Genomic DNA, 19,337 nt, shown 5'->3' with positions numbered 1-19,337 from the left:
TAGATAGATAGATAGATAGATAGATAGATAGATAGATAGATAGATAGATAGATAGATAGATAGATAGATAGATAGATAGATAGATAGATAGATAGATAGATAGATAGATAGATAGATAGATAGATAGATAGATAGATAGATAGATATTGGGAGAGAGAGAGCGTTACTATAAACTGAGACTTTATTTTCCATCAAGCTGTCTTTCCTTTCCTTCAGGAGCAGAATGTTCTGATCATCAGCGCTCCAGAATCTAGTGCTTGGTTGGCAAGCATCACACATTGTGATGTGTTAGCTAAGAGTTCCATGTCGTTCAGACTCATATATTCCTCTGTAGTTGTACCTTGGTGATTCAACAAAATGTGGCATCATAAGCAGCATTCTACTGCCATAGACTGGGCGGAAAAAACATTTAGAATTTCACTGAAAAAGAAAAAAAGCATACTTAGGCAGAGCTTTCTGTACAGTAAGGACATTAGAGTAAGTGATGAATAAGCACTGCTTTTGTTAATTTACATAGGCAGAACAGAGACTGCTGGGAAAAGCCTGAAATTAAAGGCCCAGAAAATGCCTGCTTCTGGATAGAACACTAAGAAGGGTTGAAAGTTTTTTCTCTGACCCTGGCCACTCTTACAAGCAATCCTATGATAGTCAGAAGGACCCACACTAAAAAGGAAGGGACAGCCATTTGGACCCTTTCCACCTTTTCTATATCTCGCCTGATCGAGCCTGATCGAGCGCTGATTGAGCGGATTAGCACATGTACTTCTCATTTTGGGAAGGTATTGCTTAGCTTGCTACCAGCAGCTCAGTTATGTTATGATGTTAGAGGCTTGCAAGGAATGCTTTAGTCCTGCATTAGGCCGTTTTTATTGCTACTTGCATTCAAGGGAAAGATAATTAGCCAGAATCTGTGGCCCAGTTATTCATCTTGGCATTCCGATTTGCACAAAGGGAATAAGCATTTGAGAGAAAATGCAACATGTGTTTCTTATGTTGCTATGAACAGCTTTTTATCCTTTCTCTTTAGGGTCTAGCCAATGCAGAAATAGATAAATAAGTGCTGACTTTCTGTAAGACGTGTCCAATGCTGGGACAAAATAAAAGGGGACACTTATAAATGATAGTGATATCATTTGAGAAAGGGTAAGTTGACACTGAATTTCATGTATATTCACAGACCAAGCATGAAAAAGTCCCCAGCATGATCTTCATTGCGTGCTTAGAGCTGGTATCAGCTTTTCAGAGGTGCGGGCCTTTCGAAGGCTCGTTGGTCTAGGGGTATGATTCTCGCTTTGGGTGCGAGAGGTCCCGGGTTCAAATCCCGGACGAGCCCTTTCATAGGTGCTTTTTTAAAGTAGTATTGCAGTATGCATTTCAAAGCCAATATCAATTTTCTCTTTGCAGTAGTGGATGAATATTTGCTAGAGTCTCATGCTTTTAACCTTGCCCTGCCTGAGCAAATAGGAAACATTTCTCTTTAAGCATTTTGCAAAAATGCTGAACTTGCATGGCATATACAAGCGTTCAGCTAGGGCTGTCTGGGAAGGTTGCATGAAAGAAATCTAAAACCAGAGGCCCTTGGAATAGCCTGTTTTGAGAAGTTTCATCACAGAAGAATCAACTGTAGACATCTGTTTCTGTAGTGTAGTGGTTATCACGTTCGCCTCACACGCGAAAGGTCCCCGGTTCGAAACCGGGCAGAAACAGTTGTTATATTGTCTTGGCTGCAATGTTGAGAGGTGCCGTTTTGCCATGAAATTGTCCAGGCCCTGAAGATGGTTTCATGCAGACTCGTTCCAAGAAAGTGAATTCTCTTAAAAACACTAAAGTAATTGGCATGTGGATGTATCTGTTGATTCACAGACCTCGCTTTGAAAAGAGCCCTGCATTCTGTTCATTGCTCACCTAGAACACGCATTAACTTTGGGAATTGTTGGCACCAACAGGCATCTTAGTTTAGTGGAGTGTTTCTGGTGTTTAAGTGCAGAAGCCCTGGGCTCAATTCCTCGGTGACCCTTCTCAAGGTGATGATACAAATGCATCGTCACCTTTAAGTTTAATGTCAGAATTGTTTATTTCTATTTGGTGGTGTATGAATGCTTGCAATAGTATGTTGATTTTTTCTAGCCTTGAATGAATAAAAGCAAATCACTCCTCTTTATGTATTTTTCTAATACATTGATATTTGCATCTCCTTTCCTAGCCTGCATTTTTCATTATCTTACAGGCTGTATATAATAAGTATCAATTCAGGGGCCCTTCTTCTACTCAATTCACAACTGTTCTATCCCGGCATTGATAAGCAATCTACATCTGCTTCTGTTGTGTATTGGTTATCATGTTTACCTGACGTGTGAAAGCCCCATGTTTGACAGTGCGCGTTAACAAAGAGACCAATGATTTTTATTAAAAGTTGTCATGTGTTTTTGTTACCTTGCGCCGGCCAAAAAGTGCCGGAAATGACTTCATTTGCAGTCACTTGAAAAGTAGGGATTCTCAAATAAATGGTAAGAGGTTGGAACAAATCTAAAGGAATGCATGGCATATCTATATGTATGTGTACGCAGGTATCCATGTATAAAGATAGATAGATAGATAGATAGATAGATAGATAGATAGATAGATAGATAGATAGATAGATAGATAGATAGATAGATAGATAGATAGATAGATAGATAGATAGATAGATAGATAGATAGATAGATAGATAGATAGATATTGGGAGAGAGAGAGCGTTACTATAAACTGAGACTTTATTTTCCATCAAGCTGTCTTTCCTTTCCTTCAGGAGCAGAATGTTCTGATCATCAGCGCTCCAGAATCTAGTGCTTGGTTGGCAAGCATCACACATTGTGATGTGTTAGCTAAGAGTTCCATGTCGTTCAGACTCATATATTCCTCTGTAGTTGTACCTTGGTGATTCAACAAAATGTGGCATCATAAGCAGCATTCTACTGCCATAGACTGGGCGGAAAAAACATTTAGAATTTCACTGAAAAAGAAAAAAAGCATACTTAGGCAGAGCTTTCTGGACAGTAAGGACATTAGAGTAAGTGATGAATAAGCACTGCTTTTGTTAATTTACATAGGCAGAACAGAGACTGCTGGGAAAAGCCTGAAATTAAAGGCCCAGAAAATGCCTGCTTCTGGATAGAACACTAAGAAGGGTTGAAAGTTTTTTCTCTGACCCTGGCCACTCTTACAAGCAATCCTATGATAGTCAGAAGGACCCACACTAAAAAGGAAGGGACAGCCATTTGGACCCTTTCCACCTTTTCTATATCTCGCCTGATCGAGCCTGATCGAGCGCTGATTGAGCGGATTAGCACATGTACTTCTCATTTTGGGAAGGTATTGCTTAGCTTGCTACCAGCAGCTCAGTTATGTTATGATGTTAGAGGCTTGCAAGGAATGCTTTAGTCCTGCATTAGGCCGTTTTTATTGCTACTTGCATTCAAGGGAAAGATAATTAGCCAGAATCTGTGGCCCAGTTATTCATCTTGGCATTCCGATTTGCACAAAGGGAATAAGCATTTGAGAGAAAATGCAACATGTGTTTCTTATGTTGCTATGAACAGCTTTTTATCCTTTCTCTTTAGGGTCTAGCCAATGCAGAAATAGATAAATAAGTGCTGACTTTCTGTAAGACGTGTCCAATGCTGGGACAAAATAAAAGGGGACACTTATAAATGATAGTGATATCATTTGAGAAAGGGTAAGTTGACACTGAATTTCATGTATATTCACAGACCAAGCATGAAAAAGTCCCCAGCATGATCTTCATTGCGTGCTTAGAGCTGGTATCAGCTTTTCAGAGGTGCGGGCCTTTCGAAGGCTCGTTGGTCTAGGGGTATGATTCTCGCTTTGGGTGCGAGAGGTCCCGGGTTCAAATCCCGGACGAGCCCTTTCATAGGTGCTTTTTTAAAGTAGTATTGCAGTATGCATTTCAAAGCCAATATCAATTTTCTCTTTGCAGTAGTGGATGAATATTTGCTAGAGTCTCATGCTTTTAACCTTGCCCTGCCTGAGCAAATAGGAAACATTTCTCTTTAAGCATTTTGCAAAAATGCTGAACTTGCATGGCATATACAAGCGTTCAGCTAGGGCTGTCTGGGAAGGTTGCATGAAAGAAATCTAAAACCAGAGGCCCTTGGAATAGCCTGTTTTGAGAAGTTTCATCACAGAAGAATCAACTGTAGACATCTGTTTCTGTAGTGTAGTGGTTATCACGTTCGCCTCACACGCGAAAGGTCCCCGGTTCGAAACCGGGCAGAAACAGTTGTTATATTGTCTTGGCTGCAATGTTGAGAGGTGCCGTTTTGCCATGAAATTGTCCAGGCCCTGAAGATGGTTTCATGCAGACTCGTTCCAAGAAAGTGAATTCTCTTAAAAACACTAAAGTAATTGGCATGTGGATGTATCTGTTGATTCACAGACCTCGCTTTGAAAAGAGCCCTGCATTCTGTTCATTGCTCACCTAGAACACGCATTAACTTTGGGAATTGTTGGCACCAACAGGCATCTTAGTTTAGTGGAGTGTTTCTGGTGTTTAAGTGCAGAAGCCCTCGGCTCAATTCCTCGGTGACCCTTCTCAAGGTGATGATACAAATGCATCGTCACCTTTAAGTTTAATGTCAGAATTGTTTATTTCTATTTGGTGGTGTATGAATGCTTGCAATAGTATGTTGATTTTTTCTAGCCTTGAATGAATAAAAGCAAATCACTCCTCTTTATGTATTTTTCTAATACATTGATATTTGCATCTCCTTTCCTAGCCTGCATTTTTCATTATCTTACAGGCTGTATATAATAAGTATCAATTCAGGGGCCCTTCTTCTACTCAATTCACAACTGTTCTATCCCGGCATTGATAAGCAATCTACATCTGCTTCTGTTGTGTATTGGTTATCATGTTTACCTGACGTGTGAAAGCCCCATGTTTGACAGTGCGCGTTAACAAAGAGACCAATGATTTTTATTAAAAGTTGTCATGTGTTTTTGTTACCTTGCACCGGCCAAAAAGTGCCGGAAATGACTTCATTTGCAGTCACTTGAAAAGTAGGGATTCTCAAATAAATGGTAAGAGGTTGGAACAAATCTAAAGGAATGCATGGCATATCTATATGTATGTGTACGCAGGTATCCATATATAAAGATAGATAGATAGATAGATAGATAGATAGATAGATAGATAGATAGATAGATAGATAGATAGATAGATAGATAGATAGATAGATAGATAGATAGATAGATAGATAGATAGATAGATAGATAGATAGATAGATAGATAGATAGATAGATAGATAGATATTGGGAGAGAGAGAGCGTTACTATAAACTGAGACTTTATTTTCCATCAAGCTGTCTTTCCTTTCCTTCAGGAGCAGAATGTTCTGATCATCAGCGCTCCAGAATCTAGTGCTTGGTTGGCAAGCATCACACATTGTGATGTGTTAGCTAAGAGTTCCATGTCGTTCAGACTCATATATTCCTCTGTAGTTGTACCTTGGTGATTCAACAAAATGTGGCATCATAAGCAGCATTCTACTGCCATAGACTGGGCGGAAAAAACATTTAGAATTTCACTGAAAAAGAAAAAAAGCATACTTAGGCAGAGCTTTCTGGACAGTAAGGACATTAGAGTAAGTGATGAATAAGCACTGCTTTTGTTAATTTACATAGGCAGAACAGAGACTGCTGGGAAAAGCCTGAAATTAAAGGCCCAGAAAATGCCTGCTTCTGGATAGAACACTAAGAAGGGTTGAAAGTTTTTTCTCTGACCCTGGCCACTCTTACAAGCAATCCTATGATAGTCAGAAGGACCCACACTAAAAAGGAAGGGACAGCCATTTGGACCCTTTCCACCTTTTCTATATCTCGCCTGATCGAGCCTGATCGAGCGCTGATTGAGCGGATTAGCACATGTACTTCTCATTTTGGGAAGGTATTGCTTAGCTTGCTACCAGCAGCTCAGTTATGTTATGATGTTAGAGGCTTGCAAGGAATGCTTTAGTCCTGCATTAGGCCGTTTTTATTGCTACTTGCATTCAAGGGAAAGATAATTAGCCAGAATCTGTGGCCCAGTTATTCATCTTGGCATTCCGATTTGCACAAAGGGAATAAGCATTTGAGAGAAAATGCAACATGTGTTTCTTATGTTGCTATGAACAGCTTTTTATCCTTTCTCTTTAGGGTCTAGCCAATGCAGAAATAGATAAATAAGTGCTGACTTTCTGTAAGACGTGTCCAATGCTGGGACAAAATAAAAGGGGACACTTATAAATGATAGTGATATCATTTGAGAAAGGGTAAGTTGACACTGAATTTCATGTATATTCACAGACCAAGCATGAAAAAGTCCCCAGCATGATCTTCATTGCGTGCTTAGAGCTGGTATTAGCTTTTCAGAGGTGCGGGCCTTTCGAAGGCTCGTTGGTCTAGGGGTATGATTCTCGCTTTGGGTGCGAGAGGTCCCGGGTTCAAATCCCGGACGAGCCCTTTCATTGGTGCTTTTTTAAAGTAGTATTGCAGAATGCATTTCAAAGCCAATATCAATTTTCTCTTTGCAGTAGTGGATGAATATTTGCTAGAGTCTCATGCTTTTAACCTTGCCCTGCCTGAGCAAATAGGAAACATTTCTCTTTAAGCATTTTGCAAAAATGCTGAACTTGCATGGCATATACAAGCGTTCAGCTAGGGCTGTCTGGGAAGGTTGCATGAAAGAAATCTAAAACCAGAGGCCCTTAGCCTGTTTTGAGAAGTTTCATCACAGAAGAATCAACTGTAGACATCTGTTTCTGTAGTGTAGTGGTTATCACGTTCGCCTCACACGCGAAAGGTCCCCGGTTCGAAACCGGGCAGAAACAGTTGTTATATTGTCTTGGCTGCAATGTTGAGAGGTGCCGTTTTGCCATGAAATTGTCCAGGCCCTGAAGATGGTTTCATGCAGACTCGTTCCAAGAAAGTGAATTCTCTTAAAAACACTAAAGTAATTGGCATGTGGATGTATCTGTTGATTCACAGACCTCGCTTTGAAAAGAGCCCTGCATTCTGTTCATTGCTCACCTAGAACACGCATTAACTTTGGGAATTGTTGGCACCAACAGGCATCTTAGTTTAGTGGAGTGTTTCTGGTGTTTAAGTGCAGAAGCCCTGGGCTCAATTCCTCGGTGACCCTTCTCAAGGTGATGATACAAATGCATCGTCACCTTTACGTTTAATGTCAGAATTGTTTATTTCTATTTGGTGGTGTATGAATGCTTGCAATAGTATGTTGATTTTTTCTAGCCTTGAATGAATAAAAGCAAATCACTCCTCTTTATGTATTTTTCTAATACATTGATATTTGCATCTCCTTTCCTAGCCTGCATTTTTCATTATCTTACAGGCTGTATATAATAAGTATCAATTCAGGGGCCCTTCTTCTACTCAATTCACAACTGTTCTATCCCGGCATTGATAAGCAATCTACATCTGCTTCTGTTGTGTATTGGTTATCATGTTTACCTGACGTGTGAAAGCCCCATGTTTGACAGTGCGCGTTAACAAAGAGACCAATGATTTTTATTAAAAGTTGTCATGTGTTTTTGTTACCTTGCACCGGCCAAAAAGTGCCGGAAATGACTTCATTTGCAGTCACTTGAAAAGTAGGGATTCTCAAATAAATGGTAAGAGGTTGGAACAAATCTAAAGGAATGCATGGCATATCTATATGTATGTGTACGCAGGTATCCATATATAAAGATAGATAGATAGATAGATAGATAGATAGATAGATAGATAGATAGATAGATAGATAGATAGATAGATAGATAGATAGATAGATAGATAGATAGATAGATAGATAGATAGATAGATAGATAGATAGATAGATAGATAGATAGATAGATAGATAGATAGATAGATAGATAGATAGATAGATAGATAGATAGATAGATAGATAGATAGATAGATAGATATTGGGAGAGAGAGAGCGTTACTATAAACTGAGACTTTATTTTCCATCAAGCTGTCTTTCCTTTCCTTCAGGAGCAGAATGTTCTGATCATCAGCGCTCCAGAATCTAGTGCTTGGTTGGCAAGCATCACACATTGTGATGTGTTAGCTAAGAGTTCCATGTCGTTCAGACTCATATATTCCTCTGTAGTTGTACCTTGGTGATTCAACAAAATGTGGCATCATAAGCAGCATTCTACTGCCATAGACTGGGCGGAAAAAACATTTAGAATTTCACTGAAAAAGAAAAAAAGCATACTTAGGCAGAGCTTTCTGGACAGTAAGGACATTAGAGTAAGTGATGAATAAGCACTGCTTTTGTTAATTTACATAGGCAGAACAGAGACTGCTGGGAAAAGCCTGAAATTAAAGGCCCAGAAAATGCCTGCTTCTGGATAGAACACTAAGAAGGGTTGAAAGTTTTTTCTCTGACCCTGGCCACTCTTACAAGCAATCCTATGATAGTCAGAAGGACCCACACTAAAAAGGAAGGGACAGCCATTTGGACCCTTTCCACCTTTTCTATATCTCGCCTGATCGAGCCTGATCGAGCGCTGATTGAGCGGATTAGCACATGTACTTCTCATTTTGGGAAGGTATTGCTTAGCTTGCTACCAGCAGCTCAGTTATGTTATGATGTTAGAGGCTTGCAAGGAATGCTTTAGTCCTGCATTAGGCCGTTTTTATTGCTACTTGCATTCAAGGGAAAGATAATTAGCCAGAATCTGTGGCCCAGTTATTCATCTTGGCATTCCGATTTGCACAAAGGGAATAAGCATTTGAGAGAAAATGCAACATGTGTTTCTTATGTTGCTATGAACAGCTTTTTATCCTTTCTCTTTAGGGTCTAGCCAATGCAGAAATAGATAAATAAGTGCTGACTTTCTGTAAGACGTGTCCAATGCTGGGACAAAATAAAAGGGGACACTTATAAATGATAGTGATATCATTTGAGAAAGGGTAAGTTGACACTGAATTTCATGTATATTCACAGACCAAGCATGAAAAAGTCCCCAGCATGATCTTCATTGCGTGCTTAGAGCTGGTATCAGCTTTTCAGAGGTGCGGGCCTTTCGAAGGCTCGTTGGTCTAGGGGTATGATTCTCGCTTTGGGTGCGAGAGGTCCCGGGTTCAAATCCCGGACGAGCCCTTTCATAGGTGCTTTTTTAAAGTAGTATTGCAGTATGCATTTCAAAGCCAATATCAATTTTCTCTTTGCAGTAGTGGATGAATATTTGCTAGAGTCTCATGCTTTTAACCTTGCCCTGCCTGAGCAAATAGGAAACATTTCTCTTTAAGCATTTTGCAAAAATGCTGAACTTGCATGGCATATACAAGCGTTCAGCTAGGGCTGTCTGGGAAGGTTGCATGAAAGAAATCTAAAACCAGAGGCCCTTGGAATAGCCTGTTTTGAGAAGTTTCATCACAGAAGAATCAACTGTAGACATCTGTTTCTGTAGTGTAGTGGTTATCACGTTCGCCTCACACGCGAAAGGTCCCCGGTTCGAAACCGGGCAGAAACAGTTGTTATATTGTCTTGGCTGCAATGTTGAGAGGTGCCGTTTTGCCATGAAATTGTCCAGGCCCTGAAGATGGTTTCATGCAGACTCGTTCCAAGAAAGTGAATTCTCTTAAAAACACTAAAGTAATTGGCATGTGGATGTATCTGTTGATTCACAGACCTCGCTTTGAAAAGAGCCCTGCATTCTGTTCATTGCTCACCTAGAACACGCATTAACTTTGGGAATTGTTGGCACCAACAGGCATCTTAGTTTAGTGGAGTGTTTCAGGTGTTTAAGTGCAGAAGCCCTGGGCTCAATTCCTCGGTGACCCTTCTCAAGGTGATGATACAAATGCATCGTCACCTTTAAGTTTAATGTCAGAATTGTTTATTTCTATTTGGTGGTGTATGAATGCTTGCAATAGTATGTTGATTTTTTCTAGCCTTGAATGAATAAAAGCAAATCACTCCTCTTTATGTATTTTTCTAATACATTGATATTTGCATCTCCTTTCCTAGCCTGCATTTTTCATTATCTTACAGGCTGTATATAATAAGTATCAATTCAGGGGCCCTTCTTCTACTCAATTCACAACTGTTCTATCCCGGCATTGATAAGCAATCTACATCTGCTTCTGTTGTGTATTGGTTATCATGTTTACCTGACGTGTGAAAGCCCCATGTTTGACAGTGCGCGTTAACAAAGAGACCAATGATTTTTATTAAAAGTTGTCATGTGTTTTTGTTACCTTGCACCGGCCAAAAAGTGCCGGAAATGACTTCATTTGCAGTCACTTGAAAAGTAGGGATTCTCAAATAAATGGTAAGAGGTTGGAACAAATCTAAAGGAATGCATGGCATATCTATATGTATGTGTACGCAGGTATCCATATATAAAGATAGATAGATAGATAGATAGATAGATAGATAGATAGATAGATAGATAGATAGATAGATAGATAGATAGATAGATAGATAGATAGATAGATAGATAGATAGATAGATAGATAGATAGATAGATAGATAGATAGATAGATAGATAGATAGATAGATAGATAGATAGATAGATAGATAGATAGATAGATATTGGGAGAGAGAGAGCGTTACTATAAACTGAGACTTTATTTTCCATCAAGCTGTCTTTCCTTTCCTTCAGGAGCAGAATGTTCTGATCATCAGCGCTCCAGAATCTAGTGCTTGGTTGGCAAGCATCACACATTGTGATGTGTTAGCTAAGAGTTCCATGTCGTTCAGACTCATATATTCCTCTGTAGTTGTACCTTGGTGATTCAACAAAATGTGGCATCATAAGCAGCATTCTACTGCCATAGACTGGGCGGAAAAAACATTTAGAATTTCACTGAAAAAGAAAAAAAGCATACTTAGGCAGAGCTTTCTGTACAGTAAGGACATTAGAGTAAGTGATGAATAAGCACTGCTTTTGTTAATTTACATAGGCAGAACAGAGACTGCTGGGAAAAGCCTGAAATTAAAGGCCCAGAAAATGCCTGCTTCTGGATAGAACACTAAGAAGGGTTGAAAGTTTTTTCTCTGACCCTGGCCACTCTTACAAGCAATCCTATGATAGTCAGAAGGACCCACACTAAAAAGGAAGGGACAGCCATTTGGACCCTTTCCACCTTTTCTATATCTCGCCTGATCGAGCCTGATCGAGCGCTGATTGAGCGGATTAGCACATGTACTTCTCATTTTGGGAAGGTATTGCTTAGCTTGCTACCAGCAGCTCAGTTATGTTATGATGTTAGAGGCTTGCAAGGAATGCTTTAGTCCTGCATTAGGCCGTTTTTATTGCTACTTGCATTCAAGGGAAAGATAATTAGCCAGAATCTGTGGCCCAGTTATTCATCTTGGCATTCCGATTTGCACAAAGGGAATAAGCATTTGAGAGAAAATGCAACATGTGTTTCTTATGTTGCTATGAACAGCTTTTTATCCTTTCTCTTTAGGGTCTAGCCAATGCAGAAATAGATAAATAAGTGCTGACTTTCTGTAAGACGTGTCCAATGCTGGGACAAAATAAAAGGGGACACTTATAAATGATAGTGATATCATTTGAGAAAGGGTAAGTTGACACTGAATTTCATGTATATTCACAGACCAAGCATGAAAAAGTCCCCAGCATGATCTTCATTGCGTGCTTAGAGCTGGTATCAGCTTTTCAGAGGTGCGGGCCTTTCGAAGGCTCGTTGGTCTAGGGGTATGATTCTCGCTTTGGGTGCGAGAGGTCCCGGGTTCAAATCCCGGACGAGCCCTTTCATAGGTGCTTTTTTAAAGTAGTATTGCAGTATGCATTTCAAAGCCAATATCAATTTTCTCTTTGCAGTAGTGGATGAATATTTGCTAGAGTCTCATGCTTTTAACCTTGCCCTGCCTGAGCAAATAGGAAACATTTCTCTTTAAGCATTTTGCAAAAATGCTGAACTTGCATGGCATATACAAGCGTTCAGCTAGGGCTGTCTGGGAAGGTTGCATGAAAGAAATCTAAAACCAGAGGCCCTTGGAATAGCCTGTTTTGAGAAGTTTCATCACAGAAGAATCAACTGTAGACATCTGTTTCTGTAGTGTAGTGGTTATCACGTTCGCCTCACACGCGAAAGGTCCCCGGTTCGAAACCGGGCAGAAACAGTTGTTATATTGTCTTGGCTGCAATGTTGAGAGGTGCCGTTTTGCCATGAAATTGTCCAGGCCCTGAAGATGGTTTCATGCAGACTCGTTCCAAGAAAGTGAATTCTCTTAAAAACACTAAAGTAATTGGCATGTGGATGTATCTGTTGATTCACAGACCTCGCTTTGAAAAGAGCCCTGCATTCTGTTCATTGCTCACCTAGAACACGCATTAACTTTGGGAATTGTTGGCACCAACAGGCATCTTAGTTTAGTGGAGTGTTTCTGGTGTTTAAGTGCAGAAGCCCTGGGCTCAATTCCTCGGTGACCCTTCTCAAGGTGATGATACAAATGCATCGTCACCTTTAAGTTTAATGTCAGAATTGTTTATTTCTATTTGGTGGTGTATGAATGCTTGCAATAGTATGTTGATTTTTTCTAGCCTTGAATGAATAAAAGCAAATCACTCCTCTTTATGTATTTTTCTAATACATTGATATTTGCATCTCCTTTCCTAGCCTGCATTTTTCATTATCTTACAGGCTGTATATAATAAGTATCAATTCAGGGGCCCTTCTTCTACTCAATTCACAACTGTTCTATCCCGGCATTGATAAGCAATCTACATCTGCTTCTGTTGTGTATTGGTTATCATGTTTACCTGACGTGTGAAAGCCCCATGTTTGACAGTGCGCGTTAACAAAGAGACCAATGATTTTTATTAAAAGTTGTCATGTGTTTTTGTTACCTTGCACCGGCCAAAAAGTGCCGGAAATGACTTCATTTGCAGTCACTTGAAAAGTAGGGATTCTCAAATAAATGGTAAGAGGTTGGGATAGATAGATAGATAGATAGATAGATAGATAGATAGATAGATAGATAGATAGATAGATAGATAGATAGATAGATAGATAGATAGATAGATAGATAGATAGATAGATAGATATTGGGAGAGAGAGAGCGTTACTATAAACTGAGACTTTATTTTCCATCAAGCTGTCTTTCCTTTCCTTCAGGAGCAGAATGTTCTGATCATCAGCGCTCCAGAATCTAGTGCTTGGTTGGCAAGCATCACACATTGTGATGTGTTAGCTAAGAGTTCCATGTCGTTCAGACTCATATATTCCTCTGTAGTTGTACCTTGGTGATTCAACAAAATGTGGCATCATAAGCAGCATTCTACTGCCATAGACTGGGCGGAAAAAACATTTAGAATTTCACTGAAAAAGAAAAAAAGCATACTTAGGCAGAGCTTTCTGGACAGTAAGGACATTAGAGTAAGTGATGAATAAGCACTGCTTTTGTTAATTTACATAGGCAGAACAGAGACTGCTGGGAAAAGCCTGAAATTAAAGGCCCAGAAAATGCCTGCTTCTGGATTCTGGATAGAACACTAAGAAGGGTTGAAAGTTTTTTCTCTGACCCTGGCCACTCTTACAAGCAATCCTATGATAGTCAGAAGGACCCACACTAAAAAGGAAGGGACAGCCATTTGGACCCTTTCCACCTTTTCTATATCTCGCCTGATCGAGCCTGATCGAGCGCTGATTGAGCGGATTAGCACATGTACTTCTCATTTTGGGAAGGTATTGCTTAGCTTGCTACCAGCAGCTCAGTTATGTTATGATGTTAGAGGCTTGCAAGGAATGCTTTAGTCCTGCATTAGGCCGTTTTTATTGCTACTTGCATTCAAGGGAAAGATAATTAGCCAGAATCTGTGGCCCAGTTATTCATCTTGGCATTCCGATTTGCACAAAGGGAATAAGCATTTGAGAGAAAATGCAACATGTGTTTCTTATGTTGCTATGAACAGCTTTTTATCCTTTCTCTTTAGGGTCTAGCCAATGCAGAAATAGATAAATAAGTGCTGACTTTCTGTAAGACGTGTCCAATGCTGGGACAAAATAAAAGGGGACACTTATAAATGATAGTGATATCATTTGAGAAAGGGTAAGTTGACACTGAATTTCATGTATATTCACAGACCAAGCATGAAAAAGTCCCCAGCATGATCTTCATTGCGTGCTTAGAGCTGGTATTAGCTTTTCAGAGGTGCGGGCCTTTCGAAGGCTCGTTGGTCTAGGGGTATGATTCTCGCTTTGGGTGCGAGAGGTCCCGGGTTCAAATCCCGGACGAGCCCTTTCATTGGTGCTTTTTTAAAGTAGTATTGCAGAATGCATTTCAAAGCCAATATCAATTTTCTCTTTGCAGTAGTGGATGAATATTTGCTAGAGTCTCATGCTTTTAACCTTGCCCTGCCTGAGCAAATAGGAAACATTTCTCTTTAAGCATTTTGCAAAAATGCTGAACTTGCATGGCATATACAAGCGTTCAGCTAGGGCTGTCTGGGAAGGTTGCATGAAAGAAATCTAAAACCAGAGGCCCTTGGAATAGCCTGTTTTGAGAAGTTTCATCACAGAAGAATCAACTGTAGACATCTGTTTCTGTAGTGTAGTGCTGTAGTGTAGTGGTTATCACGTTCGCCTCACACGCGAAAGGTCCCCGGTTCGAAACCGGGCAGAAACAGTTGTTATATTGTCTTGGCTGCAATGTTGAGAGGTGCCGTTTTGCCATGAAATTGTCCAGGCCCTGAAGATGGTTTCATGCAGACTCGTTCCAAGAAAGTGAATTCTCTTAAAAACACTAAAGTAATTGGCATGTGGATGTATCTGTTGATTCACAGACCTCGCTTTGAAAAGAGCCCTGCATTCTGTTCATTGCTCACCTAGAACACGCATTAACTTTGGGAATTGTTGGCACCAACAGGCATCTTAGTTTAGTGGAGTGTTTCTGGTGTTTAAGTGCAGAAGCCCTGGGCTCAATTCCTCGGTGACCCTTCTCAAGGTGATGATACAAATGCATCGTCACCTTTACGTTTAATGTCAGAATTGTTTATTTCTATTTGGTGGTGTATGAATGCTTGCAATAGTATGTTGATTTTTTCTAGCCTTGAATGAATAAAAGCAAATCACTCCTCTTTATGTATTTTTCTAATACATTGATATTTGCATCTCCTTTCCTAGCCTGCATTTTTCATTATCTTACAGGCTGTATATAATAAGTATCAATTCAGGGGCCCTTCTTCTACTCAATTCACAACTGTTCTATCCCGGCATTGATAAGCAATCTACATCTGCTTCTGTTGTGTATTGGTTATCATGTTTACCTGACGTGTGAAAGCCCCATGTTTGACAGTGCGCGTTAACAAAGAGACCAATGATTTTTATTAAAAGTTGTCATGTGTTTTTGTTACCTTGCACCGGCCAAAAAGTGCCGGAAATGACTTCATTTGCAGTCACTTGAAAAGTAGGGATTCTCAAATAAATGGTAAGAGGTTGGAACAAATCTAAAGGAATGCATGGCATATCTATATGTATGTGTACGCAGGTATCCATATATAAAGATAGATAGATAGATAGATAGATAGATAGATAGATAGATAGATAGATAGATAGATAGATAGATAGATAGATAGATAGATAGATAGATAGATAGATAGATAGATAGATAGATAGATAGATAGATAGATAGATAGATAGATAGATAGATAGATAGATAGATAGATAGATAGATAGATATTGGGAGAGAGAGAGCGTTACTATAAACTGAGACTTTATTTTCCATCAAGCTGTCTTTCCTTTCCTTCAGGAGCAGAATGTTCTGATCATCAGCGCTCCAGAATCTAGTGCTTGGTTGGCAAGCATCACACATTGTGATGTGTTAGCTAAGAGTTCCATGTCGTTCAGACTCATATATTCCTCTGTAGTTGTACCTTGGTGATTCAACAAAATGTGGCATCATAAGCAGCATTCTACTGCCATAGACTGGGCGGAAAAAACATTTAGAATTTCACTGAAAAAGAAAAAAAGCATACTTAGGCAGAGCTTTCTGTACAGTAAGGACATTAGAGTAAGTGATGAATAAGCACTGCTTTTGTTAATTTACATAGGCAGAACAGAGACTGCTGGGAAAAGCCTGAAATTAAAGGCCCAGAAAATGCCTGCTTCTGGATAGAACACTAAGAAGGGTTGAAAGTTTTTTCTCTGACCCTGGCCACTCTTACAAGCAATCCTATGATAGTCAGAAGGACCCACACTAAAAAGGAAGGGACAGCCATTTGGACCCTTTCCACCTTTTCTATATCTCGCCTGATCGAGCCTGATCGAGCGCTGATTGAGCGGATTAGCACATGTACTTCTCATTTTGGGAAGGTATTGCTTAGCTTGCTACCAGCAGCTCAGTTATGTTATGATGTTAGAGGCTTGCAAGGAATGCTTTAGTCCTGCATTAGGCCGTTTTTATTGCTACTTGCATTCAAGGGAAAGATAATTAGCCAGAATCTGTGGCCCAGTTATTCATCTTGGCATTCCGATTTGCACAAAGGGAATAAGCATTTGAGAGAAAATGCAACATGTGTTTCTTATGTTGCTATGAACAGCTTTTTATCCTTTCTCTTTAGGGTCTAGCCAATGCAGAAATAGATAAATAAGTGCTGACTTTCTGTAAGACGTGTACACTTATAAATGATAGTGATATCATTTGAGAAAGGGTAAGTTGACACTGAATTTCATGTATATTCACAGACCAAGCATGAAAAAGTCCCCAGCATGATCTTCATTGCGTGCTTAGAGCTGGTATCAGCTTTTCAGAGGTGCGGGCCTTTCGAAGGCTCGTTGGTCTAGGGGTATGATTCTCGCTTTGGGTGCGAGAGGTCCCGGGTTCAAATCCCGGACGAGCCCTTTCATAGGTGCTTTTTTAAAGTAGTATTGCAGTATGCATTTCAAAGCCAATATCAATTTTCTCTTTGCAGTAGTGGATGAATATTTGCTAGAGTCTCATGCTTTTAACCTTGCCCTGCCTGAGCAAATAGGAAACATTTCTCTTTAAGCATTTTGCAAAAATGCTGAACTTGCATGGCATATACAAGCGTTCAGCTAGGGCTGTCTGGGAAGGTTGCATGAAAGAAATCTAAAACCAGAGGCCCTTGGAATAGCCTGTTTTGAGAAGTTTCATCACAGAAGAATCAACTGTAGACATCTGTTTCTGTAGTGTAGTGGTTATCACGTTCGCCTCACACGCGAAAGGTCCCTGGTTCGAAACCGGGCAGAAACAGTTGTTATATTGTCTTGGCTGCAATGTTGAGAGGTGCCGTTTTGCCATGAAATTGTCCAGGCCCTGAAGATGGTTTCATGCAGACTCGTTCCAAGAAAGTGAATTCTCTTAAAAACACTAAAGTAATTGGCATGTGGATGTATCTGTTGATTCACAGACCTCGCTTTGAAAAGAGCCCTGCATTCTGTTCATTGCTCACCTAGAACACGCATTAACTTTGGGAATTGTTGGCACCAACAGGCATCTTAGTTTAGTGGAGTGTTTCTGGTGTTTAAGTGCAGAAGCCCTGGGCTCAATTCCTCGGTGACCCTTCTCAAGGTGATGATACAAATGCATCGTCACCTTTAAGTTTAATGTCAGAATTGTTTATTTCTATTTGGTGGTGTATGAATGCTTGCAATAGTATGTTGATTTTTTCTAGCCTTGAATGAATAAAAGCAAATCACTCCTCTTTATGTATTTTTCTAATACATTGATATTTGCATCTCCTTTCCTAGCCTGCATTTTTCATTATCTTACAGGCTGTATATAATAAGTATCAATTCAGGGGCCCTTCTTCTACTCAATTCACAACTGTTCTATCCCGGCATTGATAAGCAATCTACATCTGCTTCTGTTGTGTATTGGTTATCATGTTTACCTGACGTGTGAAAGCCCCATGTTTGACAGTGCGCGTTAACAAAGAGACCAATGATTTTTATTAAAAGTTGTCATGTGTTTTTGTTACCTTGCACCGGCCAAAAAGTGCCGGAAATGACTTCATTTGCAGTCACTTGAAAAGTAGGGATTCTCAAATAAATGGTAAGAGGTTGGAACAAATCTAAAGGAATGCATGGCATATCTATATGTATGTGTACGCAGGTATCCATAGATAGATAGATAGATAGATAGATAGATAGATAGATAGATAGATAGATAGATAGATAGATAGATAGATAGATAGATAGATAGATAGATAGATAGATAGATAGATAGATAGATAGATAGATAGATAGATAGATAGATAGATAGATAGATAGATAGATAGATAGATAGATATTGGGAGAGAGAGAGCGTTACTATAAACTGAGACTTTATTTTCCATCAAGCTGTCTTTCCTTTCCTTCAGGAGCAGAATGTTCTGATCATCAGCGCTCCAGAATCTAGTGCTTGGTTGGCAAGCATCACACATTGTGATGTGTTAGCTAAGAGTTCCATGTCGTTCAGACTCATATATTCCTCTGTAGTTGTACCTTGGTGATTCAACAAAATGTGGCATCATAAGCAGCATTCTACTGCCATAGACTGGGCGGAAAAAACATTTAGAATTTCACTGAAAAAGAAAAAAAGCATACTTAGGCAGAGCTTTCTGTACAGTAAGGACATTAGAGTAAGTGATGAATAAGCACTGCTTTTGTTAATTTACATAGGCAGAACAGAGACTGCTGGGAAAAGCCTGAAATTAAAGGCCCAGAAAATGCCTGCTTCTGGATAGAACACTAAGAAGGGTTGAAAGTTTTTTCTCTGACCCTGGCCACTCTTACAAGCAATCCTATGATAGTCAGAAGGACCCACACTAAAAAGGAAGGGACAGCCATTTGGACCCTTTCCACCTTTTCTATATCTCGCCTGATCGAGCCTGATCGAGCGCTGATTGAGCGGATTAGCACATGTACTTCTCATTTTGGGAAGGTATTGCTTAGCTTGCTACCAGCAGCTCAGTTATGTTATGATGTTAGAGGCTTGCAAGGAATGCTTTAGTCCTGCATTAGGCCGTTTTTATTGCTACTTGCATTCAAGGGAAAGATAATTAGCCAGAATCTGTGGCCCAGTTATTCATCTTGGCATTCCGATTTGCACAAAGGGAATAAGCATTTGAGAGAAAATGCAACATGTGTTTCTTATGTTGCTATGAACAGCTTTTTATCCTTTCTCTTTAGGGTCTAGCCAATGCAGAAATAGATAAATAAGTGCTGACTTTCTGTAAGACGTGTCCAATGCTGGGACAAAATAAAAGGGGACACTTATAAATGATAGTGATATCATTTGAGAAAGGGTAAGTTGACACTGAATTTCATGTATATTCACAGACCAAGCATGAAAAAGTCCCCAGCATGATCTTCATT

The 19,337-nt window shown here is 39.8% G+C and overlaps 13 non-coding genes across 13 annotated transcripts; all 13 read left to right on the top strand.

The window, feature by feature from the left end:
* The first annotated feature begins 1,261 nt into the window (after positions 1–1,261).
* TRNAP-UGG (transfer RNA proline (anticodon UGG)) lies at positions 1,262–1,333 on the top strand. Its single transcript has one exon. It is a non-coding gene; the product is annotated as a tRNA-Pro (tRNA).
* Positions 1,334–1,633: 300 nt separating this feature from the next.
* TRNAV-CAC (transfer RNA valine (anticodon CAC)) lies at positions 1,634–1,706 on the top strand. The gene has a single exon. It is a non-coding gene; the product is annotated as a tRNA-Val (tRNA).
* Positions 1,707–3,833: 2,127 nt separating this feature from the next.
* On the top strand, positions 3,834–3,905 carry TRNAP-UGG (transfer RNA proline (anticodon UGG)). The gene has a single exon. It is a non-coding gene; the product is annotated as a tRNA-Pro (tRNA).
* A 300-nt stretch (positions 3,906–4,205) lies between these two features.
* TRNAV-CAC (transfer RNA valine (anticodon CAC)) lies at positions 4,206–4,278 on the top strand. The gene has a single exon. It is a non-coding gene; the product is annotated as a tRNA-Val (tRNA).
* A 2,147-nt stretch (positions 4,279–6,425) lies between these two features.
* TRNAP-UGG (transfer RNA proline (anticodon UGG)) lies at positions 6,426–6,497 on the top strand. The gene has a single exon. It is a non-coding gene; the product is annotated as a tRNA-Pro (tRNA).
* Positions 6,498–6,792: 295 nt separating this feature from the next.
* Positions 6,793–6,865, top strand: TRNAV-CAC (transfer RNA valine (anticodon CAC)). Its single transcript has one exon. It is a non-coding gene; the product is annotated as a tRNA-Val (tRNA).
* A 2,207-nt stretch (positions 6,866–9,072) lies between these two features.
* On the top strand, positions 9,073–9,144 carry TRNAP-UGG (transfer RNA proline (anticodon UGG)). The gene has a single exon. It is a non-coding gene; the product is annotated as a tRNA-Pro (tRNA).
* A 300-nt stretch (positions 9,145–9,444) lies between these two features.
* TRNAV-CAC (transfer RNA valine (anticodon CAC)) lies at positions 9,445–9,517 on the top strand. The gene has a single exon. It is a non-coding gene; the product is annotated as a tRNA-Val (tRNA).
* Positions 9,518–11,696: 2,179 nt separating this feature from the next.
* TRNAP-UGG (transfer RNA proline (anticodon UGG)) lies at positions 11,697–11,768 on the top strand. The gene has a single exon. It is a non-coding gene; the product is annotated as a tRNA-Pro (tRNA).
* A 300-nt stretch (positions 11,769–12,068) lies between these two features.
* Positions 12,069–12,141, top strand: TRNAV-CAC (transfer RNA valine (anticodon CAC)). Its single transcript has one exon. It is a non-coding gene; the product is annotated as a tRNA-Val (tRNA).
* Positions 12,142–14,188: 2,047 nt separating this feature from the next.
* On the top strand, positions 14,189–14,260 carry TRNAP-UGG (transfer RNA proline (anticodon UGG)). Its single transcript has one exon. It is a non-coding gene; the product is annotated as a tRNA-Pro (tRNA).
* A 2,527-nt stretch (positions 14,261–16,787) lies between these two features.
* Positions 16,788–16,859, top strand: TRNAP-UGG (transfer RNA proline (anticodon UGG)). The gene has a single exon. It is a non-coding gene; the product is annotated as a tRNA-Pro (tRNA).
* A 300-nt stretch (positions 16,860–17,159) lies between these two features.
* Positions 17,160–17,232, top strand: TRNAV-CAC (transfer RNA valine (anticodon CAC)). The gene has a single exon. It is a non-coding gene; the product is annotated as a tRNA-Val (tRNA).
* Positions 17,233–19,337: the final 2,105 nt, after the last annotated feature.

This window comes from Lissotriton vulgaris, unplaced genomic scaffold (genome assembly GCF_964263255.1).
Source record: "Lissotriton vulgaris unplaced genomic scaffold, aLisVul1.2 SCAFFOLD_1851, whole genome shotgun sequence".
NCBI classification, from domain to species: Eukaryota; Metazoa; Chordata; class Amphibia; order Caudata; family Salamandridae; genus Lissotriton; species Lissotriton vulgaris.
The sequence above is the reverse complement of the archived record's forward strand: the minus strand, read 5'-3'. Positions and strand labels throughout refer to the sequence as shown.